The sequence below is a fragment of the Meles meles genome, chromosome 4 (genome assembly GCF_922984935.1).
Source record: "Meles meles chromosome 4, mMelMel3.1 paternal haplotype, whole genome shotgun sequence".
Classification (NCBI taxonomy): Eukaryota; Metazoa; Chordata; class Mammalia; order Carnivora; family Mustelidae; genus Meles; species Meles meles.
The window spans coordinates 140481083-140489703 of NC_060069.1; positions in this window are offsets into that span (position 1 = coordinate 140481083).

Below are 8621 nucleotides of genomic sequence, written 5' to 3' on the forward strand. Positions count from 1 at the left end.
CCGTGTCTGCTTTTTTTTTTTTTTTAATAGTTGTCTTCAATTCAAAATAATCTTTAGAACAAAGTGGCATTTTGGGGTGGCATGTTCTAGTACCCTTCATACTCCTTTTATGTGTGTCTTATTTTATGCTGGAAATGAGTGGATATTATATTGCTTCCATCCATCAGGTTCTTACTGTTTTATTTTTATTTCCTCTGCCTGAATTCAAATTTTAGTCATTGAGTAACTACAATCAGATACCATATCATAAATTTGGGAGCATTATGATAAGACATATTGGGAACACTAATGGTAAACTGCTTAACTATTTAAGTCAGTAAATGCTCCTCAGAGTGGATAGCATTTGAGCCTGGTCTTACATATAGATGGGAATTTTCCAATAGTACAACATATCTTAGTTCATGCCATGCAAGAAATAAGAAAACAAGAGAACTTCAAAATATAAAGAACTAAGAAAATATCAGAAAGCTCTAAACATTTTTTATTGTTAAAACTGAGGGAATAGGACAGATATTTTTCTTAGTAATTGGCATATACTGCTAATTAACTTTATCTTGGAATCAAAATGATTTTGGATACTGAGGAGTCTGGCTCCTAGTTAAAAAGTTAGGTGTGATTTTCTTAGGCCTGACAATAGATGCACAGCCAGGGCATTGTGGTCTTTGAAAGATGTTGCAATCAAGGACTCGGGCCCCCCTGCCTGGCCATGTTCTTACACATATCCACATTCCTACCCAGGAACTTTCATTTCAAGGTCTCTGTATTTGAGGTCAAGGATGGAGATTTTCTTCAGGTCCCTCCCCTGAGAACTGCTTAAAGGGAAAAGAGGAGGAAATCTTGAAAACACTTTTTTCCTACAGACTGAGTACCCAGTACTATTCAGTGCCTAGTAGTCCTTCCTCCCTCCCATCTCAGGCTCCATAAATCTTCCAAAGACTTTCATCCAGGACTACTTCAACAGTGAGACGCCCCACATCTGTTCTGACCCATCTGACCCTTCAACCAGAGTGCTGTTCCATTAAAGAAAATGGAAAAGAGGGAGTCAGCACTCTCTCTGGTTTTAGACTCTTGCTGCTACATGACAGTAACTTGTTAGAAGCTTGACTATTTTTTACTTGTTGCTTTAATGGTTACTCTAATATCTGACAGTATATTTCTCTCTCTTCTGGGTAACTGAGCCCCTGACAGAGCGAGACCCTTTTGCTGTAGATTAAAATGCAGCTCCAGGTAGCAGATAATATACTAGATGTGATACCTTCTACATTCAGAATTTACAGGATGTCATTAATATTGTACCTCTTTCTTAAAAATGATTTGCCTTTCAATTTGGAAGGCATATCTTGTTATTCTGTAAAGAAGGAAAACTAAAAACAAACAAACAAACAACAACAACAGCAACAAAAACCTCATTAGATGTTAACACATGCAATTTATCTTTCATTTTCTGCAAATATATCTCTTTCCTAGAAATCTAAAGTGTGTCTACTTTTTGCTTATCCATTCCTATCAGAATTATCTCCTCAATGTAGATGGGAAGGGTGTCATCCTTTGGACCCTGAGATTATCTATGTCCATGTTGACAAAATTATATCAGAGATCAGAGAGTGGTACAGCTACTAAGTAAAACATGGAAGGATATTGTTAAACTTGCCAGTTGAAAGTACATTGCTTTTGATGTACTTTAACAATTACTATAGACCAAAGATAATTTTCCAAACTGACAGTTGCATGTAAATTGAGTCTTTGTTGATTTTCTCCAGTAAATGGACTGCACTATAAGAGCAGCTGTATAATTGCTTCATCATGTGGTTAAATTTATGATAATCTGCCAACATTCCCCAGGATCCATAGATATTCCGTATTGACTAAACACACAAACTGAATGAGGTTATATTAGCAATCCCCAATCTTACCTCTCCCCGCAATTGTTATTATCATTAGTTGACTACTTGTATAAGAAAAGCAACTTCCAAGGCTTTTTTCAGGGCCATTTAAATCATTATAATTCTCATTCTAGGGAGCAATGTGGGAACTGAAAACAAATGACAAATGGAAAACATAGCAAAAGAAAACAAAGGGTGTATTACCACAGAATGGGGTCAATGGGGTCTCTATCAGGGACCTTGTGAGATGTTCTTTCAAAATTCCCTTTTCCATTGACTCCAAGGTTCCACTCTGACTAGTGGATTAAACTTGAATTCTCTGGCCAGGAACTAGCATTGGCTAATAACAATATCATAAATCCATTTATCTGATAGAGACCTAAGAATTTCTGGTCAGTTCCAGAATCTGTATGCTCCTCATTTTCTCTCAAGTTTAAAGACCTTATTCTTAAACAAGAAGAAATTACATTGACACAAGAAAGAACAAATCCTCCCCCTATATTAGGCAGTAATTTTTTTTTAATTTATTAATCACATTCAGTTAAATTGGTCAGTTTTTAATGCATGAGAAAACTGAAATGTGGCCTAAGTATAAAGGAATTTTTACTTGCCTCCTTTTTGTCCAACTAATTGTTTCATCTAATCAGATTTTTTAAACAATTGATTGGAAGTATATTCAATTGCGTTATATGAGATACATGCAGGTGCATTTTAACTTAGCTCTTCAGAAGTAAATAGAGAGATTCATTTGTTTTTCTGGAAGACTTGACAAAGTTGACAAAGCGTCAGTTATTTGTAAACTGTACAGATTTCTTATGAATTAAAATATTATATATCATCAATTAAATGAATCCCTTGTAAAGGCCACTTTCTCGTGATATGAAGATAATAGGAAGGAAAAGTTAAGGTCTATAAAACAAGATACCCAAAGCGAGATTAGACTAATGCTGAACTGTGCTTACTACTCTTTTAAAACTAAAACCCAGGTTAAAACTTTCATGTAGCTCTACTTAGAAAATTATTTTACAGAATATAAAATTCACATATGAAGTACTAATCAAGGATTAAATTCTAATTTTTATGGCATTAAATACTCCCCTTTTCTTAGAATGACAAAGAAGACATATTATATTGTTTCAAAGAGAAGCAGTCATATCCCAGGAAAATTGAAAATGTATTTCTTAGAAAAAAATGTTATCTGCTTTAGCTTACTCTATATAGTTACATTTTACCTTATTAAGGTAAATTATTAAGTAATATTTATATTCTAGCTTATATTCAACAAACTGTTATTCTTAAATTATTTGTTGTTGTTTTTGCAGAACATTAATAACCAGATCTACTTCTTAAATATTATGCTACTTTTTTGGCTATGTAATTTTGTAAGATTTATACAGTCATTTTTTTTTTAATACAGTAACAAAGACTTTACCTTTAATGACATTTAGCATTGTTTAAATATTTTATCATGAGTTCACAGTCAATTGCTTCTCTGCATATTGCTACAATCTTTCCTTGAATAATAATATTCATATAGTACCTAATACATATTGCTATTAATGTGAGTCCTTGCTCTATCACACTAAATAGCATTTCTGGTTTTCTTAAATGATCAATTTCAGACTAGGCTGTTCTCCAAAACCATCACGACTTGGCCCCATAATTCTTTGGAGTAACCAGAGTCTTCCAGGAATGAACTCCCTGGATAAAAGTTCAATGCACCTTTGATGACATGCACTTATTCTTTTGGAAAAGGTATTAATACTGTCAAGTTGCTTGGGCAGCATTTGCTCTATATAGCCACACAGTGGTTGCACATCTTAATGCTAGAATTGTCATAAAACATTTGGTTGGGATGAGGTCATAAATAAGTAAAGGGTGAGTCTTTTATAAATTTATTAGTTCCAGACATAAATGTCTTCTCTTTCTCTGCCCTTTAGGTCACAAGTTCTCCCTTGAAACTGAAACATTGCCTCGTATTGACCTTATTCCCTGAAACTCAGAACTTCTTAATTTCTTTAGACCAATAGGCCAATGCTGCACACTTGAAGCTTCAATTAATTTGCTTAAGAGTTGCCTTCCATACTTGCACAATGCATGCAAACTTTGCATTTTACTGCGGAAATAGGTTTGCTTTTCCAGTAAATTTATCTGCCCTATTTTGAATATTATAAGAATCAGTGAAGGGCATGTGTTGTAAAGAGCATTGGGCATTAAATAAGACTGATGAATCGCATACCTGTATCCCTGAAACAAATAATATATTATATGTTAATTAGTTGAATTTAAATTAAAAAAATCAGTGAAGTCACAAACAGGATTTAACTGAAGCTGTGAGAAATGGAAATTTCTATACATAAATAATTAATTTTTAAATATTGAGGAACATTTTCATACTGTTTATTTTACATAGACTTGAAATTTATAAACCAAACAACAAAGTATGGAGTGGGTTAATAAGGGGATATTTTAAGATGTAGATATTAAACCACAACAGAAAAACTATGAAATGCAAAGGCAATATGGCTTGAATCAGGACAGGAATGTTTCTCTTAGGTTCTCTAGCCTCTTACATACAAGCAAATTCCTAATGACCAGCAGTGTTTTAAACACTTTAAACAAATATTTTTTTTTTTATTATTATTTTTTTTCCCTTTTTATTTATTTATTTTTTTTTCAGCGTAACAGTATTCATTCTTTTTGCACAACACCCAGTGCTCCATGCAAAACGTGCCCTCCCCATCACCCACCACCTGTTCCCCCAACCTCCCACCCCTGACCCTTCAAAACCCTCAGGTTGTTTTTCAGAGTCCATAGTCTCTTATGGTTCGCCTCCCCTCCCCAATGTCCATAGCCCGCACCCCCTCTCCCTAAAATTTATATGGAACCAGAAAAGACCTCGAATAGCCAAAGGAATATTGAAGAACAAAGTCAAAGTTGGTGGCATCACAATTCCGGACTTCAAGCTCTATTACAAAGCTGTCATCATCAAGACAGCATGGTACTGGCACAAAAACAGACACATAGACCAGTGGAACAGAATAGAGAGCCCAGAAATCGACCCTCAACTCTATGGTCAACTAATCTTCGACAAAGCAGGAAAGAATGTCCAATGGAAAAAAGACAGCCTCTTCAATAAATGGTGCTGGGAAAATTGGACAGCCACATGCAGAAAAATGAAATTGGACTACTTCCTTACACCACACACGAAAATAGACTCCAAATGGATGAAGGACCTCAATGTGAGAAAGGAATCCATCAAAATCCTTGAGGAGAATGCAGGCAGCAACCTCTTCGACCTCAGCCGCAGCAACATCTTCCTAGGAACAACGGCAAAGGCAAGGGAAGCAAGGGCGAAAATGAACTATTGGGATTTCATCAAGATCAAAAGCTTTTGCACAGCAAAGGAAACAGTTAACTAAACAAATATTTTAATGATAATATTTTTCATGGATATTTAACCTTTAAAATAGCTTGAAAACAAATCATCATGCATCCTACAATACAATTATAAAGATCTATATTTTGTTTGTTTGACTTCATGTTACTATTGATGAAGCCACTCAGTAACTACATTTTCATATTTTCCAAATCATCAGAGTTCCACCCAGTATTGTGCTGGAAAATGATTAATAACCCAACTTCTAGTGTAAAATTTATTGAATTTTACCATTTTCCATTTTATGAAAGTACATTCTCTCCCATGACTAATTTCATGCTTCCAGTCTGATGTTTCTGCAAAGATACCACAAATTGTCTCTCAGCAGATGAGAAGCAATGGCTCCAGCCCAATGTTGGACTTAGTCCTGGATGAAAATACATAACAATGTTATTGTTTGATGGGTAAAGTGGTAATAAAGGAACCGTTTTTCTTTTATTTTTCCCTAGTTGTTTACATTTCTACCCCCTTCCCCATGTCAAAAATTATTTGGGGGCATCTCTGTGCACATGTCCATTACTGGTAACATAGCTGTATTGCATTTCTATATAGCGAATCTGTCCTATTTATATATAACAAAGCTTCTCCCTGTTGGGAAATGATGCTATTATGCAACTGCCAAAAATCTGTATCGTGAAAAATGCCTTTCCAGTAGCATTAACAGACTTAAAGGGATCAGTCCACAATTTTGTACCTATTCATTCTTGTTACCAGGACATTTATGTTTCTAAACACTGATACATTCTTTTTTATAAGTCATAGACATGTTAAGTAACTCCATTAAATTTCCTTCCATTTCTATAAACATATGAGCAGTATTACTGTTCTTTACTTTTTACTTACTATTCTCATTGCCATGGACTATGGAAAGGGGTCCTTGGGGTATCCATCTCTGAGTTGTTATGAGACTTAAATATGTTAATATAGTATTTAGAAAAAAACTTATATGTAATTAGTAATATATATATAATTAATATATATAGATTATAGAATAGATATGTAATAATATCATATGTTATATAACATACTGTAATCTTATATAATCTATAATCTAATATCTATATATCTTTACTATTATTATAATATTTATATTCTAGACTTTTTGCTTAACAATGGGACTAAAAAGGTGATGATAATGATAATAACGTAGACATACTGAAAGTTCAATATTCTAACCACTTTTCAGATATTAACTTAATTTCTCTTCCTGAAATCCATTTGATATGGGCTTTATTATTTTCTTTTGTGTACAGGAGAGAAAGCTGAGATGCAAAGAGGTTACCAAGTAGGTTTTCCGAGATTATGGAAATGGTAAATGCCAAGTAAGAACTTGAAAACTTTAAGTGTAGCTACTGAAACCTTTGCCTAACCACTCTACTAGTGGTTCTAGTCTTCTTCTTAGAATAGTCAATAAGAGGTCAAATGAATCAGAGAGGTGAGATTAATGGGATAGATTTATTATATATAAATCCTGTTGCTGACCGGGTTAAGCAGAGGGGCTAAGGCATATTCCTTTCATTTAATAGTAAGAAATGCATTAGAGAAAGATGGGCCAATATCATTGAGAATCTTTCCTTGGGTGAATTTTTCTCTGAAAAATTTATTTTACTTTATGTTCTAAGTAGTCTAATAGAATTATGTTCTAGTTGTTCATAGTTATAACTTGATCTTACACTTTTTTCTGTAGGTTCATTCTTTTTCCTTTTTATTTTGCTACTCAGTTATTTTCTTCTGATGCGACTTTCAGTATAATAAAGTTCTTGTCTGATGTGATCATTCTTCTGTTAGATACATCTTAATTTATTATATTTTTCAATTCTAGAATTTCCATTTGATTCATTCCTATCAATTTCTGATTACGGGTGATATGTTCCGATTTTCACTATTTTGAGTAATTTAATCACTTTTTGGTTTTTTTTGTTGTTGTTGTTAAGTAGTATCTGCACCCAGTGTGGAGTCCAGTTCAGGCTTGAACTCATGATCCTGAGGTCAAGACCTGAGCTGAAATCAAGAGTCTGAAGTCTGAATCCATAACCGATTGAGCCACCCAGGCGCCCGTTTAACCACTTTGGTTTTTTTAATATTTTATTTATTCATTTGACAGAGACACAGCAAGAGAGGGAACACAAGAAGAGGGAGAGGGAGAAGCAGGACTCCCGTCAATCAGGGAGCCCAGTGTGGGACTCAATCCCAGGACCCTGGGATCATGGCCCAAGCTGAAGGTAAATGCCTAACGACTGAGCCACCCAGGCACCCCTAACCACTTATTTTTAAGTCTGACTTTATAAGATCAACATCTTTTGCAAGTTTGACTCTGATAGTATAGTCTTCCATACCTTGGTCTTCTCTATGGCATGCCTAGGAAATCATGAAATTCTTGAATGAATGCAAAATATCATGTATGAAAAAACATGTATGTATAAAACTTTGGTTAAGAATTCTCCCAATCTTATCTTTTACCAAGCAGTGGAGGAGTGGGTCACCTCATTCCAAAGACTCCTTTCTGCATTGCAGAAACTTTGTAAAGTCTGGTCTATCTCTGGTTCATTTGTACTTCTTAAATATTGCCTATAGGGTCCCAACTGAGTTTTATTTTTTTTGTTTTTCTTTTCCTACTTATTTACTTGTTGGTTTATATGTAGGACCACCCTCCTTTCAGAGTTCTGAACTTCAATTTTTGTTTCCTTAATAACATATGACTGCTGAAAGTTCTGCTTTACCTTTTTACCTTCCACTTTCACTTTTTTACTTGGCTTTCTACTTTATGCCCTTCAGAGCTTTAGAGTCAGCAAATGTCTGCATGGAAAATCCAGTTACTTCTCTGCTTTCTTCTTCTACCCAAGATCTTGAGTCTTTATGTCCTAGCACCCTAGAAAGCATGGAGTGTCATGTTTAATTTCCATTGACTTTGTTTACTCCTGTGATCTCTTCTGCATATTAGCAGCTTTCTCTTTCACAGCTCCTAAGGTAAGAGTTAACAAATTCTCCAAGAGAAAAAGCAGCATGCAGAATACTGGGCTCGGTTCAATGACTTATTCCACTCTGTTGGGTCTTTTTAAAAAATACTGTGTGGACACATTTCTAGGATCCACTCAAAGGTTCCACTAAAACAAAGGAGTCATGAAACTTAAGACTTTTTTTTACCTAACAATAAATCCAGCTGTAATTAAAATAAAGATTTTAATAAATATCCCAATACTACCTAAATATTGCTAGGTTCCATAAGATACCATGGGGAAAAGGGTAGTGATCCAAATTCAGACTTTTCTAGGAGAGATCAATAAAGGTTTTCTATTAGA